Source organism: Coenobita brevimanus, unplaced genomic scaffold, assembly GCF_032717465.1.
Source record: "Coenobita brevimanus isolate Jiangsu-jjx unplaced genomic scaffold, ASM3271746v2 jjx.HiC_scaffold_2876, whole genome shotgun sequence".
Lineage (NCBI taxonomy): Eukaryota > Metazoa > Arthropoda > Malacostraca > Decapoda > Coenobitidae > Coenobita > Coenobita brevimanus.
The window spans coordinates 152,671-174,480 of record NW_027643847.1 but is presented as its reverse complement, the minus strand read 5'-3'; positions in this window follow the sequence as shown (position 1 = coordinate 174,480).

Here is a 21,810-nt window from a genome sequence, read left to right as displayed (position 1 = left end):
AGTCAATTGGCACCATACCTTTCTCAAAGCACACATTCAACAATCTTACTAACCAGTCAACAATAGTCACTCCACCACCCTTCAGGCTTGAGATTTTATTAGGTCTTGTGGTATTATTCTTACAAAGTTCATGGCCTCATAGTGCCAGGGATTGATTCCTGGCACTGCAGCATCCTATCCTATCATCATCAGCATCATCATCATTGTCGCTGTTGTCAATGAGCAAGTAATATGAGTACCTAGATTAAGTTAACTGGCACTGTATACTCTAGTGGTGGAAAGATCTACTTAGCCTACTGAGCCTGGCACTGCCACTAATCCTAATTATCATCATTAGGCATTATCATTAGCTCTCATCATTAGGCATTATCATTATCAACAGCTCTGCCTCCTTTTCCCACCCAAGGATGGGGTGAGGAATTCTCAATTAAAATTTCATAAGTAGGGGAGCAACTGTAATACTCTGTACATCTCAACTTGGCTAAGAGTGATTTAGAAAGGATGCAAAGTGAAAGTATTGCCATCCTTGTCTTACTCTGCTTCAGGGCTTTGGGGATTGGGCTGTAAATGACACAAATCTTTGCCAAGTCAAGGTGGACAAACCAAAAATTTTCTAACTCACTTTTCAGAAGGGCGGTAATAGCCGTAGTTGTAGTGGTAGGTGTAGTAGTAGCAGTAGATAAGATTTGAAGACAGATGGCCTAGGGTAACCTCTTCTGACCAGTTAATTTCCCCACAGGTTAAAGGCCACTGTGTTGCAAGGAGCCTGCAGCACCAACCCCAATGTAGCATTGTCGCCCATCGCAGCATCGACATCGATTGCTGCATCGCTAACCCCATCACAGCAACGACATCCATTGCAGCACCACTAATCCCACTGCAGCATCGACATCAATCGCAGGATCACTAACCCCATCGCAGCATCGACATCAATCGCAGCATCACTAACCCCATCGCAGCATCACTAACCCCGTCGGCAGTGGTAACACCAACACAGCAACAACGGAAACACCAACACGAGTTTCACAGGCAGCCCCTGAAAATGTGACAGGTTTTTAGGAGATAATCTCAGCTCTGTTGATAATTTAACTCTTTGTCTGTGGAGGTGTTCAATACAGATCTTAGTTAACTCTTAATGTATTGGTGCTGGAGTGGCACTACTAGGATGAAAGGGGGGAGATTGCCTTCCCTATCCCCCAACAGGAGAAAGGTGGACTACAGAAGGGTAACTCAGCCTGCCATCCACTGAATTCATATTCTGATGGGCCTGGGGTTGCAACTACTACAGCTACTAGTACACGAGAACAAATATGAACAAATCCATTTTACATCATTTGTCTGGCTCAATTCCCTGGTAATAGTCCCTCATGTACTTCCTTATTCCCAGAAAGGAAGATTGTGGACTGCAGCAGAACATGACAATCCTATGGTTCTGCATTATTTACATAAGTCTTAATGACTAGTATTATTCTTGTGTTACTCTTTTGTTACTACTCAAGACTGAATATGAAAAGATAGCAGTTTAGATAAATAGGTAGTAGGAAACGGGGTTGTACATAGACTTAATTTCTTCACAGAGAGGGCTGTCTCCTAATATGAATAAAACAGTCTGGTGGTAGCAAGTATAAACTATATGACATCAGCAGAAGGCCCCATACTACAGGTCCCTTTGGCAAAATAAAAGATGTCACAGCCAAAAGAAAAAAAAAATCCTGCACTTTTCCCCCCATGTAAGATGAGGTACTTTAACTGGTTATAATAATAATAATAATAATAATAATAATAATAATAATATAATAATAAATCATCCATCATCCAGTCCTACATCGGCCAATGAGGCAAGTTGATCCTAACATTTAAGATGAGAGTGACCAGCCTCACTCATCCCTGAATGGCATTACGTGAGCAATAAACTCCAACCATCCCTTGGATATAAACCTTCACCAGCTCAAAAATTTGGTTATATGATTACCATCCAGCACGGTAAATGTTTCCCTGGTGTACAGGAAACCATTTGGCTTGTCACTCAGTGTAGAGTCACCCACAGCCAGAAGGAAGGGGAAAGAATGAAGGAAAGAAAGACAGAAGAGGGGGTGTAAAGTCACCTGTAAGCAGAAGGATGAGGAAAGAATTAAGGAAAGAAAGAGAGAAGAGGATGGAAGGAAAGAAGGATGGAGGAGAGGAAAGGACAGACCCCCGAGAACAGCGCTACATCGAGTGAGTGGATGGTGAGCGCCCCCACCTACCACAAATAATAATAATAGTAATAATAATAACTACTTTAAGAATAACGAGAACTACTCTAAGTCTCAATGGCATGCCTAATGGGCCACATCCCCACACATCATTCAAGCCCCTGAAATCCTGATACCACAACACAGGCATAACTATCCACACACAGGAGGAGGCCGTAGCACGGGCCGAACAGGGTAGTACTCCCGAGGGGAATGGGAATGCTGGTGATAGGGAGAGCTGGAGCTCCTGTTTCACTAGCTATCTAACCATCCCCCTTTGCTGACCTTTTCAGTGTGACAGTAACATGGAGAGTAGACCAGCATACTCTCCCAAACATTTCCTCTAACTATCTATGCACTACACCACATGCACTTTACATTTCACACAACGTATCCCACTACGTTACAGGGGTTGGCGCCAGCAAGGGCATGTGGCCAGAAAACTTCGCCCCCGTTACCTAGTGGCGGACTTCTGGGGGGAGGCGTGGCGGGGGTTCCGCCGGCATAGATCATGGGTCCAGGGCGAGATGGGGCTCGGGCCTGTGCTAGAGGGTACAGGGCATTGCAGTTCCCAGGCTGCCGCTTACGCCCAATAGAGAGGGGCCCGAACCTGGGAGTAGCGCCCCAGGAGGTTGCCCTATCAGTGGGTGTATAATGGCGGGATAGTTGCAGTGCCAAGACGCGCTTGGAGGGTGTCCCTGCAGCTGTCCTGGCAGGGTGCCCCGAGGCCACTACCACAGCCACTGGTAAGCTGGTGGGCTAGGGGTCCCAGATCCATTGCCTGGACCTGGGACTGTGCAGTGAGTGGGACCTGTGCTGTGTCTGTCCCCCTTTATTAATACTGAAGATGACAAAACAAAATAAGTTTCAAAGCAAGCCTGAGGACAGTAAATCATCCATGGGGATGAGGGTGGGTTCATGGAATGTGGGAAGTTTGAGGGGAAGAGCAGGGGAAGTCGTTGAGGCATTCAGTAGGAGGTGGGTGGATGTGGCGTGTTGGCAGGAAGTCCGGTACAGGGGTGGATCAGCCAGAAAGATTGTTGGGAAGGACTGTTGCTATAAGTTGTTTTGGCAGGGGGGGACAGACGGATATGGAGGTGTTGGTGTGATGGTTGCGGAGAAATGGGTGGAATATGTTATGAATGTTTTGAGAGTAAGCGATAGGATATTGGTAGTGAAAATTCTGTTGGGAAGAAAGATAGCTGTGATTATATCGGCATATGCTCCACAGGCAGGATTGGATGAATCAGAGAAAGATAGATTTTGGGATGATTTAATACGTGTAGTGGGTGGTATGCGGGATGATGAGATAGTGATTTTGGGAGGGGACTTAAATGGTCATGTAGGTGAAGCTGCACAAGGTTATGAAGGAGTGCATGGGGGATGTGCATATGGTCTAAGGAATGCAGAAGGGGAAAGGATACTCGAGTTTGGGGAGGCAACGGACATGATTGTGTGCAACACATATTTTAGGAAAAGAGACAGTAGGTTAATTACGTATGAGTCTGAGGGAAATAGCAGTCAGATAGATTATTTTCTGCTTAGGAGGGCCGATAGGAGGTTAGTGAGGGATGTTAAAGTTATAGGAAGTGAGGAGTGTGTGCAGCAGCACAAACTATTGATTTGTGATATGGTGCTTAAAGAACAAGTGATGAAAAAGAGGACTTATGTACACCCGCGAACCAAAGTTTCGGTACCCCCCTCGATGGAAGGAAGTTGAAGTCAGGGTTAGAGAGAGGGCAGGTGAACGGACAACCGTGAGTGGTACTTTGGAACTGAGCTACGAGGCGAATAGTGAGAAACCTAATGACACTGGATTCGAAACATTTCCATGCAATTCACCTGCAAAACATTATGCGTTCGTAACATACATACTGTAACATATAACATAGACTACTGTGTTATCATGGTGTCCTGTGATACTGACCCATCTATTTCGGATCCTCATCACACAAATAAAGCACCGAGCCAGTTGTATATAAGTTGCAACTTGTCATTATAACTGCAGTCATAATTTTTGTGAATGTTATCCCTGGATTGTCTATAGCTATTATAAAGAATGATTGTGAATTTAATGTTGATTTTCACAGTAGTTGTGCGGATGGTTATAAATGTGGCAATTATTTTATGTGGACGACTAAACCACATTGTGATGGACAGCGGAGAGCATTCGCCAATAATTTACTATAACCAGATGAAATTAGATGTAAACAACACAAAATATTATGAGACAACGACGACACAGCTGTGGTATCCTGCTCCGCCTTGTTATCAAGGCCTTAACTGTGGCTTCACTTCATACGTGCATTATTTCCCTTCAGTCGCTGCCTCTTTTATTACTCTTACTTCCCGGTATCCTCTTACTGCGAGTCGTCATATTCCTTGGAGGGTTTCTTGTCGTCCGATCCTATAACCCCTACTGTATTACATTATTCCTCGCATCATCACTCCCAGACAAACAACGTTAGCACAAGACTGATGAATTTGTTAATACCATTATTGCCACTGCCACTACTATTCCCCCTTTCCCCATTGTGTCTACTGCAATTCCCCTCACAGTACTACTACTGCTACTCCTATTGCTACTCCACTATAAATCTGTATAATAATACATATGATTGTCCTTATGTCTGTGTATCTGTTAATCATATTGTCCCTGTCCCATCGTCGACAACTCGTCACTTACCCCGCACCGCTACCCCAGTTGCACCCCACCCCCCTCCGGGCCCTCTCTCCCACCAGCCATGAGCTCTATTCCTCCCCCACTCCAAACCATTTTACCCCTCACCTCCTTTTTTTTTTTTTTTTTTTTTAATGCGGGGAAGAAGGAACCAAAGGCCATGAGCCCGCAGTAACAGTTTCCTCCAAGAGAAAAACAAAATACAATATAGAGCCAAATTCAAGATCCGATCATTTTGAGATGCCTGGACACACTGCGTTTGAAAGACTGGAGATCATAGGCAGCAGGAAATACAGACAGAGGGAGACAGTTCCAGAGCTGACCTGTTGCATAAATGAAAGATTGGGAGTAACGGTTAACTCTTGCATTAGAGAGTTGGACAGAAAAAGGATGAGAGTTTGCTGCCAGACGGGTGCTACGCGCCCATCTTAGAGGTGGAGGAATGCAAGCAGACAGTTCAGAGGAGCAGTGACCATTAAAGTAGCGATAGAAAAGAGATAAAGATGCAACAGTGCGGCGAAGAGACAGAGGTTGAAGGGAGTCAGTGAGAGGAGGAGAGTTAATGAGACGAAAAGCCTTTGACTCCACCCTATTGAGAAGAGCTGTATGTGGGGAGTCTCCCCACACATGAGAGTTGTACTCCACACAGGGGCGGATAAAACCCCTGTATAGAGTCAACAATTGCGCAGGGGTAAAGAAAAAGCGGAGTCGGCTTAGCACACCCAATCTCTTGGCAGCAGATTTTACAAGAGATGTAATATGATCTTTCCAAGATAAGTCCCGAGTAAATGAAACCCCAAGCATGTTCAAGGATGATGCAGGATTAAGCTGAATATTATTAAACATTAGTGGGTATACCTGTGGAAGATTTTGTCGGGTTGATAGGTGTAAGAACTGAGTCTTAGATGCATTAAAGACAACCATATTATTTTTACCCCAGTCAGAGATACGAGCCAAGTCAGACATTAGGTGTGCCATAGCCTCATCCCTTGTTTGTTGAAGTAACTGTTGAGATGGGCGTTGCGGGAACCGAATGGAAAGGTGAAGGGTGGAGTCATCAGCGTATGAGTGGATAGGGTTAGATGTACAGCTTAGAAGATCATTGATGAATAAAAGGAAGAGAGTTGGTGATAGGACAGAGCCCTGAGGAACACCATTGTTGACAGATCTAGGAGAAGAACGATGGCCGTCTACAACAGCGGCTATAGAACGACCAGAAAGGAAGCTAGCGATGAAGGCACAGATAGAAGGATAGAAACCGTAAGAGGGTAGTTTGGAAATTAAAGATTTATGCCAGACTCGATCGAAAGCCTTTGAGATGTCAAGTGCAATGGCAAAGCTTTCGCCAAAGTCCAGAAAGGAGGATGACCAGGAGTCTGAAAGGTAGGTGAGAAGATCGCCAGTGGAGCGTCCCTGACGGAACCCATACTGACGATCGGAAAGAAGGTTGTGATAGGAAAGATGCCTTAAAATTTTTCTATTAAGAATTGACTCGAAAACTTTGGGCCACCAGGCCTGTTGTTCACCTTTTACCGGTGAATATACGTGGCATGCATTAATAAGAATAATTATAAAATTGACAGCAACAACATACATCTGCAGTATTCCGAACATTACATACTTATAAAAGTCGCAGACCCAAACTTGCCTATATTACGGAGTTCTGATATATTAACCACAGAACCGACCACAGACTGTTCCTATCATTGCCACTGGACCTTACCTGTAGCACTTCCACCATAGTAATACTGTACAACCCATTGAAGTCCTTTGTGGGATCACTACACATGTTTGGGAAAAATAACAGCGCACAACATGCCTACAACCCATGAAAGTTTCACTGACATCCAGTAAATTGCCTAGAAGTTAGCGAACAAACACACGGCTGGACATAGACTGAGGCCGAATGTCTCGCATCGGTATATGACAACCTGACAAAACTATTACGATCCTGCTTTGTAGGTGTCATCATAGTTATAATCATAATAATAATAATAATCATAATAATAATAATAATAATAATAATAATAATCGTAGTAATAGTAATAGCAGTAGTAGTAGTAGTAGTAGTTGTAGTGGTGGTAATAATAGTAGTAGTAGTAGTAGCAGTAATCACATGTTAATATCCATGATACAGAGGAGGACAAACACCATAATCTCCCTGATAAAACAAGTGAAAACAGCTGTGACATATAAAACCAACCAGTGCCATAATATGCTGTAATGGTAGGGTTTTAGTAATACTAAATTAATGTTTGACCGCAACCCAACCTTCTGTCATGGCAAACAGATTCTGCATTGCGTCGACACATGCCATGCCAGTGTGTGTCCTTCTCAGTATCGTGCCTAATAACATGTGATTAATTATTATTATTATTATTACTGTGATGACACCTGCAATGCAGGATCACAAGAGTTTTGTCAGGTCGTTACATACCGATGCGAGACATTCTGCTTCTGTCTGTCTGTGTCCAGTCGTTTGTTTGTTTGTCCAGTAACTTCTCCTAGGCTATTTGATGGATGTCAGTGAAACATCATATGCTTATTTTAGTGGTTTGTAGGCATGTTGTGCACTGTTATTTTTCCCAAACACGTGTAGTGATCTCACAGAGGACTACAGTGGGTTGTATTACCATGGTGAAGTGCTATAGGGAAGGTGCAGTGGTAATGATAAGAACGGTCTGTGGTCGGTTTTGTGGTTAATACTCGTATATCAGTGCTCCGTAATATAAGCACGTGTGGGTCTGCAGTTATTAAGTGTAATGTTAGGAACACTACAGTACACATCTACGATGTTGTTGTTATTATTACATTATTATTGCCTACCTTTAGAAGGCGGAGCGATCATGTTTTTAACTGCATCTGTGTGTGTGTGTGTGTGTGTTCCTATTATATCTCATGAACGGCTTGAGCTATCAACATAAAACCTTCTTGGTATCAATATATGGCCTAAAGTTTGGACTTGGCAAACAGAATATTTTAGAGGCCGATTAGCGTTTAGCTCTTAAATGCCTTCTTTTTTATCATTAATGCATGCCACGTATATTCACAGGTAAAGGGTGAACAACAGGCCTTCTACCCCAAGGATGAGGTGAAGGGTAATGTGGTGTCGGAGTGGGGGAGGAGTAGACTCCATTGTGGGTGGGAACTGGAGTAGCGATGCCGGGTCAGTGACGAGTTGTCGACGGTGGGACAGGGACAATAATTATGATTAACAGATACATAGACATAAGAACAATCATATTTATCATTATACAGATTTATAGTGGAGTAGTAATAGGAGCAGCAGTAGTAGTACTGTGAGGGAAATTAGACACAACAGGAAACGGGGGATTACAGTAGTAGTGGCAGTGGCAATAATGGTATTAACAAATTCATCAGTCTTGTGCTAACGTTGTTTGTCTGGGAGTGATGATGCGAGGAATAATGTAATACAGTAGGGGTTATAGGATCGGACGACAAGAAACCCTCCAAGGAATATGACGACTCGCAGTAAGAGGATACCGGGAAGTAAGAGTAATAAAAGAGGCAGCGACTGAAGGGAAATAATGCACGTATGAGGTGAAGCCACAGTTAAGGCCTTGATAACAAGGCGGAGCAGGATACCACAGCTGTGTCTTCGTTGTCTCATAATATTTTGTGTTGTTTACATCTAATTTCATCTGGTTATAGTAAATTATTGGCGAATGCTCTCCGCTGTCCATCACAATGTGGTTTAGTCTTCCACATAAAATAATTGCCACATTTATAACCATTCGCACAACTACTGTGAAAATCAACATTAAATTCACAATCATTCTTTATAATAGCTATAGACAATCCAGGGATAACATTCACAAAAATTATGACTGCAGTTATAATGACAAGTTGCAACTTATATACAACTGGCTCGGTGCTTTATTTGTGTGATGAGGATCCGAAACAGATGGGTCAGTATCACAGGACACCATGATAACACAGTAGTCTATGTTATATGTTACAGTATGTATGTTACGAACGCATAATGTTTTGCAGGTGAATTGCATGGAAATGTTTCGAATCCAGTGTCATTAGGTTTCTCACTATTCGCCTCGTAGCTCAGTTCCAAAGTACCACTCACGGTTGTCCGTTCACCTGCTCTCTCTCTAACCCTGACTTCAACTTCCTTCCATCGAGGGGGGTACCGAAACTTTGGTTCGCGGGTGTACCTAGGAGGAAAATATGAAAGCTGAAAAACCAAGTAGTAACGGATGCCTTCTATAGCGAGTTGAGGAGAGTGGTGGCTGAACAGGGAGCTGTAGACAGAGGCGTTAATGAACAGTACAGAGCCCTCAAGAAATATTTCTTGAGAGTTACTGATGTAACATGTGGCTGGACAAGAGGACCACCAAGACATAAAGTAACTTGGTGGTGGGATGAGGGTGTAGAAGCTGCAGTTAAGGAGAAAAGAAGGCTTTTCCAGGAATGGAAGAAGGGTGGTAGCAAAGAGGAATATTTGGCTGCCAAGCGTAGGGCTAGGAGAGAGGTATACAGGGCAAAGTCTGAGTCACAGAGACAATTACTTGATAACCTAAATCATGGGGAAAGGAAAAATATATTTAGGGTGGCAGGTCAGGTGAAGAGGGATAATCGGGATATCATAGGTGAGCAGTGTGTGAAGAATGATGAAGGAAAGGTAGTGGTGAACAGTGAGGATATTAAAGATGCATGGAGAGAGCATTATAACCGGTTGTTGAATGAGGAGTTTGACTGGGACAGGGAAGGTTTGGAGCCAGCAGATCCAGTGTCTGGCCCTTGGCCTTTGATTGATACTGCTACTGTGAGTGAGGTAATAGGCAGGATGAGGGTGGGGAAGGCAGCAGGTGTGTCTGGGTTGACTGCCGAAATGTTGAAGGCCTCAGGCGATATAGGGGTGAGTTTAGTCACTGACCTGATAAATAGGATTATTTATGAGTGTGTTGTCCCAGATGATTGGCTGAAGTGTGTAATTGTAAATGTGTATAAAGTGATGCCCTGGAAAGAGGAAATTAAAGAGGTATAAAGCTTTTAGATCAAATAATCAAGGTAATGGAGAGAGTTTTAGAAGGTATGATTAGAGAAGGAGTGAATATTGATGAGATGCAGTTTGGGTTTATGCCAGGTAGGGGGACCACTGATGCCATATTCAATGTTCGACAGCTTCAGGAAAAATATATATTGGTAGGAGAAGAGATCTTTATTTCGTTTTTGTTGATTTGGAAAAGGCCTTTGACAGAGTCCCTAGAGAGGTGGTGAAGTGGGCAATGAGAAAGCTTGGCTTGGAGGAGTGGCTGGTTAGAGTGGTTATGGCCATGTATGTGGGTCCTCACACCCAGGTGAGAGTGAATGGAGATTTGAGTGATGAGTTTTCCGTGAATGCTGGTGTGCATCAGGGGTCAGTCTTGAGTCCCATGTTGTTTATCATGGTACTTGAAGCCCTTTCACGTGACTTTAGAAAAGGACTCCCGTGGGAATTGTTGTATGCTGATGATTTGGTGTTGATTGCAGAGAATGAAAGGGAGGCGGAGGAAAGGTTTAGGAAGTGGAGAGATGGTATGGGGCAAAAGGGTTTAAGGGTAAATGCAGCTAAAACAAAAGTGATGATATCTAGGGTTGGTGGCGGTACTGTCAAAGACGAGGGAGAGTGGCCATGTGCAGTTTGCCATAAGGGCGTGGGAAGTAATTTCATCTTGTGCGGTGTGTGTGATAAATGGGTGCATAAGAGATGTAGTGGTATCAGAGGTAGACTGCGAGATAATGCTGATTTTATGTGTACGGCGTGCCGGGGTGAGCAGGTGGAGATTGTCAAACGTGAAAGGATTGAACTTGCTGGTGAATCTCTTGAGTGTGTGGAAGAGTTTTGTTATTTGGGAGACATGTTGTGTGCTGGAGGTGGGGCTGGAGCTAGCTCTGTGGCTAGGGTGAAAAGTGGTTGGAAGAAGTTCAGGGAGCTCTTGCCTCTCCTGACATTGAAAGGGCTCTCCCTACGTGCTAAGGGGTCTTTGTATGCAGCATGTGTTAGGAGTGTAATGCTGTATGGCAGTGAGACCTGGGCAGTGAAGGAGGAAGACATTCACTGGCTCAGACATACAGAAATGACAATGATTAGGTGGATCTGCAGTGCGTCCCTGCGTCCAAGGCCTGGAGGGGCTGGGTTTACAATGAAAGAGTTGAGAGGTAGGATGGGACTGGAGTGTATTGGTGTTGTGATGAGGAGAGGTAGCTTGAGGTGGTTTGGACATGTGAAGAGGATGGGGGATGATAATTGGGTGAGGAAGGTGAGAACTGTTAATATTGGGGGTGGGGTTATGAGGGGTAGACCAAGAAAGACATGGGACGAGGTCATGAAGTGTGACCTTAGGGTTAAGGGACTGAACAGGGAGGCTCCAATGGATTGTGCAGCGTGGAGAGCCGCCATTAGGTGACCAACGCCGACACATGCAAGCATGTTGGAGCCTTTAAAAATGAAAACGAAAACGAAACACATGCATTTCATAAAACCCATCCAATAATCCATCCAACTTTTCAAGTTAAATAAGTGCTGTCAACCCTCATCATGTACTCCCCCATACAAATGTCATCCAATCATCATCTATCTGCTCAGCAAAAAATCTAACACACACCAAAATGAGATACTGGTCTCTGGTTTGAATAAATCTACACTACCTGTCTACATATAGCCGGACCCTTTAATCCTGTAAGGGGTGGCCACAAACAAATTGCCTCCAAGTCACCCTGTCTCCTGCCATTTCACTGATCCCCCCCTCTCATATACCTCTCCATTCCTACCTTATCCTCAGTCTCCTCTTCCTTCTCCCTCAACTCCTTATGCCAAATGAGGAGGATGGTGGACCGTAGGAGAAAGGGAACTTCTGGTTTCCAGTCCACGCAGCTGGCTGGTATTAACGTGGCAGCTGCTTGGTATTAATTTGGCTTTCTTCTCCCCCCCTGCTCCCTCTCTGTAGGCGGTTTCCATGGCTCAGTCAACTCACACACCTGAAAATATACTATACATTAGTTCTTTCCTTTCAAACCTTGATTAACAAAAGTAGCTTGTTGGCAGCAAGAACATTATCATCTGGAGACAACATGAGTTAAATAACTTGGCAATACCAAATGCAAGATGTTTTTAATAATAATTCATCCATCTACCCATCATCCAATCCTACATTGCCCCATGTGGAGCATAGGAGCCCAGGGCTAGGCAACTGGTCCCGACATTTAAGATGAGAGTGACCAGCCTTACTCATTCCTGAGTGGCATTACATAAGCAATCAACCCCAAGCACCCCTTGGATATAAACCTTCACCGGCTCAATCCAATTGGAACATCACAATTACCCACTAACCCACCAGGCGCCAAAATCTGGTTATATGGTTACAACCCAGCATAGTAAATGGTTTCCTGGTGCACAGGAAACCATTTGACTTGTCACTCAGTGTAGTCACCCACAGGCTGAAGGAAGGGGAAAAAATGAAGGAAAGAAAGACAGAAGAGGGAATGTAAAGTCACCCGTAGGCAGAAGGACAAGGAAAGCATGAAGGAAAGAAAGACAGAAGAGAATAGAAGGAAAGAAGGATGGAGGAGAGGAAAGGGCAGACACCCGAGAACAGCACTACATCGAGTGAGTGGATGGTGAGCGCCCCCACCTACCACAAATAATAATAATAGTAATAATAATAACTACTTTAAGAATAACGAGAACTACTCTAAGTCTCAATGGCATGCCTAATGGGCCACATCCCCACACATCATTCAAGCCCCTGAAATCCTGATACCACAACACAGGCATAACTATCCACACACATGCATTTCATAAAAACCATCCAATAATCCATCCAACTTTTCAAGTTAAATAAGTGCTGTCAACCCTCATCATGTACTCCCCCATACAAATGTCATCCAATCATCATCTATCTGCTCAGCAAAAAATCAAACACACACCAAAATGAGATACTGGTCTCTGGTTTGAATAAATCTACACTACCTGTCTACCTATAGCAGGACGCCTTAATCCTGTAAGGGGTGGCCACAAACAAATTGCCTCCAAGTCACCCTGTCTCCTGCCATTTCACTGCTCCCCCCCTCTCATATACCTCTCCATTCCTACCTTATCCTCAGTCTCCCCTTCCTTCTCCCTCAACTCCCTATGCCAAATGAGGAGGATGGTGGACCGTAGGAGAAAGGGAACTTCTGGTTTCCTGTCCAGGCAGCTGGCTGGTATTAACGTGGCAGCTGGTTGGTATTAATTTGGCTTTCTTCTCCCCCCCTGCTCCCTCTCTGTAGGTGGTTTCCATGGCTCAGTCAACTCACACACCTGAAAATATACTATACATTAGTTCTTTCCTTTCAAACCTTGATTAACAAAAGTAGCTTGTTGGCAGCAAGAACATTATCATCTGGAGACAACATGAGTTAAATAACTTGGCAATACCAAATGCAAGATGTTTTTAATAATAATTCATCCATCTATCCATCATCCAATCCTACATTGCCCCATGTGGAGCATAGGAGCCCAGGGCTAGGCAACTGGTCCCGACATTTAAGATGAGAGTGACCAGCCTCACTAATACCTGAGTGGCATTACATAAGCAATCAACCCCAACCACCTCTTGGATATAAACCTTCACCGGCTCAATCCAATTGGAACATCAGAATTACCCACTAACCCACCAGGCGCCAAAATCTGGTTATATGGTTACAACCCAGTATAGTAAATGGTTTCCTGATATAGACAATATTTCCATCAGTAACCTTCAGAATGACACCAAGGTGTAATGTACAAAATAATTCGCTATGGAAAAGGTGTTAGGAAATCTCAAGTCACATATAATATGGCCCAAAAGCTTATGACATCTAACCTTCAATCCGATGACCTAACAGTAATGAGGGGGAAGTGAAGACTAAAGCTCACCGTTTCAATTAGGAAAGTCTGCTTCCTAAATGAATAAAATTGCTTGTCGGTATCCACACTTTAATGAACCCCTTCAATACGATGTCTACTAGATTTAATTACTGCAACTACCACGAGATTTTATTCAACTTATGACATCTCAAAACTCTTCGCCTTAAGTGGAACTGCCGAGACACACAAAGAAAGAGACAGACGGAAGCAGAGACTAACAGAGAGACAGAGGCACAGGCAGAGGAAGATTTAGAGGAAGAGATATTGGATCAGTTGCAAGGACAGGGAAAACTGAGGAGAGGAAATCAGGTAAGGAGAGGGGTAGAAGGACAGAGAGAGAGACTGAGACAGAGAGCAGGAGGCAGAGACAGAGAACATGATGCAGAGGTGAGTGCATGCAACTGAATGAGGTAAACGTGAGAGGATGCGGGGTTTGGAAGTGGACGAAATGGAACGATTCTTTCAGTCCAAAATGGAAGAGGTTGAAAGAGTGCGTAGGATGGGAGCAAGAAAGAGGAAGGAGAAAATAAGTTACTTAATGACCAAGTGTAAGATGGTGAATTGAAGTAGGAAATGTAAATGTGGAAGACAGGAAGACAAAAGATTATTAATGAGAAGCAGTGGAAAACAGTGATTTGAAAGCAGGAAATGCATTTGAAAGCAGGATGCATACATGAAAGGCAAGACAATGCTTGATAGTGTCCTGGTACCAACACAGACGTCACGCAGTGAAATCTGAACAGTGATAGCGAGGTAAACAAAGAATATTTACACTCCCACTATATTTTGCATTCTGAAGTAAGGCGAAGAGCTGTGAAATACAACACTTTCTGTTTAAATTTTAACAACTGAACAGAAGACAGAGCTGTGAAATAACTATGCATCTCACATTGCAAGAAATATATTATATTTTAACTTTTTTTTTTAGCATAAACATATATTTTGGCTACTCAGAACTATCATACACGCTGAAATGTATGGGAATATACTGTTTGGTTTCAGTTTCATGGATGGGAGAGAGTTCGTTACCTTTCTGTTTGATTTAGTTCAGGAAGACAGCTGTTCAGGAGAGGAGCATAAACACCCCAAAAGGGGGAGAGAGAGAGAGAGAGAGAGAGAGAGAGAGAGAGATTTTTCCTTATAGAAAACATCTCACACACCCGAAACACACACATATACACACTCAAACAGACAGACACACACACAAACTCATACTTGTATACCGAACCGGCGAAACTTGGACTGTTACACTCGTAGACTTTCAGAGAGCATAATTTCTTATACAGCGATTTTATGGGCGACCGAAAGTTAGGTTAGGTCACTTTGGGCAGGGTTTGGTCTGATTAGGTAATTTTTGGTTGGGTTGGGTTCAGATCGACTAGACATAGACGGATTAGGTTAGATTGCTTTAGAATAGCTCGGTTTTGATATATTTTGGGTTGGGTTCTATTGGGTTGGGTTAGCCTGTGTTAGGTTTCGCTTGGATTTGGTCATTTGAGGCTTAAGTGGGTTTCGTTAGGTCGGGTATGGTATGGTTAAGTGAGACTGGATAGGATTAGGCAGGGTTAGATGCAGTTAGGCTGCGTCAGAATTGGTTAGGTTAGGTATGTGGAAGTTACGTGAGATAGACAGGTTAAATATAATTAGACTGGGTTAGGTGAGGTTAAGTTAGATTATTTTGGGTTATTTAAGGTTGAATTACGTCATTGGAGGTTAGACAGGGTTCAGTTCGAGCAAAATATGGATAAGTTAGGCAAGACTGTCTTAAAAGAAGACTTAGAAAGCGTTATAAACACAACCCCCTCCTCGCATCTGATTCTGTGACCTACGTTTTGGCTTCAGTCTTTCTCTCCCTATTTCACTCTCTCGTAAAAGTCTTGGTCCCTGTTGAAACGCCTAAATTTACTGCATTGTCAAAGTGGTTTATGCATTGCGGTCTTTTGTTGGTCGGTCCTTCCAAAGTCAAGTATCGCGGAAGTGGACGTGGTTTTGTGTGTGTGTGTGTGTGTGTGTGTGTGTGTGTGTGTGTTCGTGTGCGCTTGAAGCTGTGTGTACTTGAGTAATGCCCGCATGCACACACAAATGCCTGGACAGTAGTGTGTGTGTGTGTGTGTGTGTGTGTGTGTGTGTGTGTGTGTGTGTGTGCAAACGTGTGTACTTGACTGATATCCACATGCATACACACAAAGGCCAGGACACACAGAGTAGTTGTTTATGTGTGTGGGTTTATGAATAGACTACACTTACACTCAGGCCAGGACAGACATAGGGTAGTGTGTGTGTGCGTATGTGTTTGTATGTGTTAACAGAATACACATCCAGAGTACCATGTGTGTGAACAGAATATGTAGAGTAGCATGTGTGTGTGTACGTGTGAATAGAATACACATGTAGACGTCCCTGACACCCTCTAATTCTTTCAGCCAGGATTGGAGACGTAGCATGTAGATGTCAGGACTCCATATTATAATTACAAATCATAATAGATAGCATGATGGATAGATAGATGGATAGATAGATAGGCAGATAGATAGAAGCAGCAAGTACGTGTGGACATTCAAGTGCATATACATACATACCAGTTCTCACAAACCACTTACTAAAGTCAGTCAATAATATCTTTACAAACACTCCCGACGCAGTGCCAAGCGACATAGGTTTCATAGCATTTTTTTTTTTTGGGGGGGGGGATTTATGTGTATTAAACCTTAAAGATTCTTTAGTATGTTGCGCTTATTGTTTTGATATAAACACAATTTCCATCAGTAACCTTCAGAATGACACCAAGGTGTAATATACAAAATAATTCGCTATGAAAAAAGGTGTTAGGAAATCTCAAGAGTCACATATAATATGGGCCAAAACATTATGACATCTAACCTTCAATCCGATGACCTAACAGTAATGAGGGGGAAATGAAGACTAAAGCTCACCCTTTCAATTAGGAAAGTCTGCTTCCTAAATGAATAAAATTGCTTGTCGGTATCCACACAATAATGAACCCCTTCAATACGATGTCTACTAGATTTAATTATTGCAACTACCACGAGATTTTACTCAACTTATGACATCTCAAAACTCTTCACCTTAAGTGGAACTGCCAAGACAGACAAAGAAAGAGACAGACGGAAGCAGAGACTAACAGAGAGACAGAGGCACAGGCAGAGGAAGATTTAGAGGAAGAGAGATTGGATCAGTTGCAAGGACAGGGAAAACTGAGGAGAGGAAATCAGGTAAGGAGAAGGGTAGAAAGACCGAGAGAGAGACTGAGACAGAGAGAAGGAGGCAGAGACAGAGAACATAATGCAGAGGTGAGTGTATGCAACTGAATGAGGTAAACGTGAGAGGATGCGGGGTTTGGAAGTTGAGGAAATGGAACGATTCTTTCAGTCCAAAATGGAAGAGGCTGAAAGAGTGCGCACATATTCATTCACGCAAACACTGATACAAGCACTGATCAGCGCATGCACGCACACTAATACACGCAGGCACTAATAGGCACTGATACACACAGGCACTGATACACTATCTATCTATCCATCTATATACCTAGGCTGCTTCCCCCAAGGTGTATGGTCTCAATTAATTATGGTTTATTAGAGCCAGGACAATAAAGCAATTAACTCAGTATTCAATATGTATTCGTATATAGTTATTCAATAAATCGCTCCTCAGCTACCCTAAGGTATTCTTCCATACAACAATATAAACAAATAATTCAATCCCTCTAATATTATGCTACATATAAAAAAATTCAGGAGAGAAAATTAATCTGCTTATGACTGTACAATGAATGTGAATATGATCATTTGTATTAAGGTATGTGTATCATCAATGCAAGTATGCATTTGTGTGTGTGCATGTGTGTGTGCATGCATGTATTGTGAATACAGGCATGCGTGCATGCAAGTGTACGAGTGTGCATATATTGTGAATGTACAGTGAGCAACAGTAGTAGTGTTGCGGTTTTGTCCGAAGATTAAATGTAACTCGTGAAACATTATGAACCGTCTGTATGACAGACGGCCGAATGTATCAGACGCTTAGCCCGTTACCTTATGTTTTCACCAAATTTCACGACACGATTATTGTTGCTTACTGTAGGTGTGAATGTTTGTTTTGGTGAGTGTTCTTGCCTATATACTTATTTGTGTTAGGTTTGCTTATCTTTTTAATTTATTAAATACTTTTGAAATAGCCAAAACAGAGAGCAGCAACCCAAGAGTGTTACAAATCAGGTGCCTTTTACGAGAGTTTTTCCCTCAAAAGGCTCAGCCAATGAAATATTCACGTTTTTTATTGTTCTTAATGTATACATGTTTTTGGCTAAATAAAACATTTTCAGTTTCAGTTTCAGTGAGTAGATACAGGAAGGTGGTTCGAAACAGCTCTTAAAAACATCCACACACAGCTGGGCCAGGCTGTTTCCTGCAGTCTCATATTTATAAACTCGTTCACAGAATGCTACGCATGTTACTAATAAATGAATATTAAAGATTCTGAATATTACATATGAATATAAGCATTGTGTATTGGCCACACGTAACAAACCATATTGAAGGGGTTCACCTGAAACAGTGGCGGCAACAACATAAACAAATTAAAGCTGAACGTCATCGTACCGAAAGGATTTAATGTCAGGGAAATGTAACAATGCACTTAGAATATTAGGACTACGCGTCACAATATATCCTCAAACAAGTGGATTACACATGGAATACTAACACACAGTACCGTGAAAGGCCTTAATCCCGTCACTACGATGATCTCTATTCATTTTATGCTGGCTAACTCCGGCTAATTTTATTCAGAAGAGTTCTCATATTCAGGGTGTTGTATTCTACCTCAATTACCCCATTACCTACGATGGCAATATATACATCAGCCTCTAATGGAGGTGACGTCTCGTGTTTATCTTACCTACGCTACTGACTGATATTCTTCGGCTTAAGGGAGGCAATTTCCATAACCTCTTCCCAATGATGACGTCCTTCATATTTTACTTGTTATTCACACATGATTATACTTTAGGTTTGGGGAGCTCTCACGTAGAAAAGGTGTTAAATTCGGTCTGGCTCTCTCCTGTCGACTTTATTCGGCTTGCTAAGAACTAGTTGATTCCAAGAACTTAACCGCACTCCCTGCTCCTCAAGTTCTCCTTCCCCTCCTCAGCAAACTCCTTGGCATCACTTCTTCCCTTCCCTCAGTTCACCTCCCATTCCTCCTAACTCCCCTTTCCTCTCTCCACTAGCTCTTCTTTCCTCCTTCCACTCAAACCATTTCCCTTCCTCCTCCTACCATCACCAAAGACGACTGTGAAGCCAACCAAAAGGGCCAAAGTAAGTTAATAAAGGGGAGTGAGTGTTAACTGACAGAATTACCATCATATTAGGCTAACTCTCTTGCCCAAATACATGGGACGGGAGGGATCCAGAGACAGGAACAGGATAGTAAAAGTTAGGAAATCTATCAATAGAGTCCCTTCAAAATCTGCCTGTTTTCAGGAAACATTTCGTTTTGTATTTTTCTTTCTTTTGGAGGAGGAGGAGGAGGAGGAGGAGGAAAACAAACGAAAATAAAGAAGATGAAAGGAAACAAAAAAAGAACAAAGGAGAAGAAACTAGAACGAAGAAAGAGCAAAGGCGACGAAAAAAAGAGGAAATGAGAAATAAAGAAAACAAAGGAAAAGGAAGAAAGACGAAAGAAAAAAGAAAGAATGAAGAATATAGGAGAAAGATGAACGAAGAAATGAGAGAGGAAAGGAGAAAAGAATGAAGAATGGAGAGAAAAGAGAAGAAAAAGAAGGTAAGGAAGATGAATGAAGGAAAAGGAAGAAAGGACGACGAAAGGAGAGAAAAAAGAAGGAGGGAAGAAAGAAGAAAGGAGAGAAGGAAGACTGGAGGGAAAAAGAATGGAAAGAAGGAAAAGAAAGGAGTGAAGAAAGGGGAGGTAAGGAAGAAGAATGATGGAGCAGGAAGAAAAAAGAAAGAATATGAGAGAAGAAAGGAGAGAAGAAATAAATAAGAGAAGGAAGGAGACAACGGAAGGAAGAAGAGAAGAAAAATATGGAGAGAAGAGGAACGAAAGGAGAGAGACGAAAGGAGAAAGAATGGAGAAGAAAAAGGGAGCCAAAGAGAAAGAGGAAAGAAGAGAAGAAAGTAGGAGAAAATACAAAGAAATGAGATGAATGAAAAAGAGAAAGAGAAAAAAAAAAAGACGGAAAGAGAGGAAGAGAAGGAAGGTCAGGAAGAGGAGGAAGATTAGGAAGAGGATGAGGAAGAACAGGAGGAAGAAGAGGAGGAAGGAGAGGCAGAAGGAGGAAGAGAAGAAGGAAGAGGTGTAAGATGAGGAAGAATAGCAGGAAGAGGAGGAAAAGGAACAGGATGAAGGAGAAGAAGAGGAAGAGGAAGAGGTAAAAGCAGAGGAGGAAGGAAAGGAAGAGGAGGAAGAGGATGACGAGAAACGAGAAGAGGAGGAGAAAAAAAAATGGAAGAAGGGGAAGAGAAAGAGGAGGAGGAAGGACGAAATGAAGGAAGAGAAAAGTAAGAGGAAGAGGAAGAGGAACAGGAAGACGAACAAATGGAAAGGGAAGAGAAAGATGGGGTAGAGGAAATGAAAGAGGAAGAGGAAAGGGAAGAGGAAGAAGAGGAAAGAGGAAGAAGAGGAACAGGAAGACCAAAGAAAAAATGGAAGCAGAAGAGGATGAGACAGAGGGAGAAGGGGAAGAGGGAGAAGAAAGATGAAGAGGAGGAAGAACAGGTAGAGGAAGAGGAAAAGGATGAAGAGGAAGAATAGGAAGAAGAGGATGAAGGGGAAGAGGGAGAAGAGGAAGAGGGGGAAGAGAAAGAGGAGAAGAGGAAGAAACAGGAAGAGATGGAAGAGGAAGATGAGGAAGAGGAAGAAGACGAAGAAGAGGAAGAAAGTGAATATAAGGGAGGGGGAAGAAAATATATAAAATCCAGCTGATCATTTCTAAATTGTCATTATCACATTTAGAAAATAACATGCACGACACAAGCCGGCAGGTAGGTAAGCGTTAACTATCGTAATTGATGATTTAACTGTACAGCAATAATAATAATAATAACACCTCCCCTATTCCATAGAACATCCAGATAATAACGACATGATTAATGCAATCAGTTTAAACCGGTAAGGAAGTTACAGTAAGAGGTAATTATCAAGAAGCCTGCGCTTATAAAATGTAGGACGATCAAAATGGCTGACCTTGCCGGTGGTGTCGGGGTGGCGGCCGGGCAGTTCACCTTAGAGTCTTCAGGACCTCAGTCAGGCCCCGTCTCTTCACACCAGAGCGAGGCTATCAGGTCCACAGTCACTCTTGTTCTCGAAGTTCACGACAAGACGCATATCACACACAAATTAAAGAATGCTTTCTTCTGCAACGCCACCTGCGGGAAGAGACGGGAACAAGTTTTTTGGTTGGAGCAGGGTAGGTGGCACGTGGTGGGCAACGCAGGTGTGCCAACCGTCTCGTGTCACAAGTCAGTAACCTCACCTGCAACAATCCAACGTGCTACGTAATCCACAAGCATCAGACACAACCACACAGGCTACTGACTAATCTATCTGCATTTCGGGATTAATACAAAGTGGTTCTGAGAGTTTCACAAGCCTAGACAACTAATATTAGAAAATAAAATTAAATATCACCTCTCAATCACTGAGTGCATCTGAAGCATTGGTACACTTGATGCTACAGACATGCGCGATGCACAAGCTCAACTGAAGTTGCTACCGATCAGATTTACAGCAAGACTAATAACAGTCAATAAGCCACTTTTTACCGTTCAGTTATGTATAGTTTTTAGCTATATTTAATTATAACACGAATGAGTTTGTTAAGAAAAGACGATAAGAATTACTGGAATACAATATTTAATCGCACTAAGCAACAGCACTTGTTCATTCCGCCTTTGAAAGAATAGACAGGAGGAGGGGCAGGGGCAGGGGGGAGGTGGGGGGGCCGGGGCAGG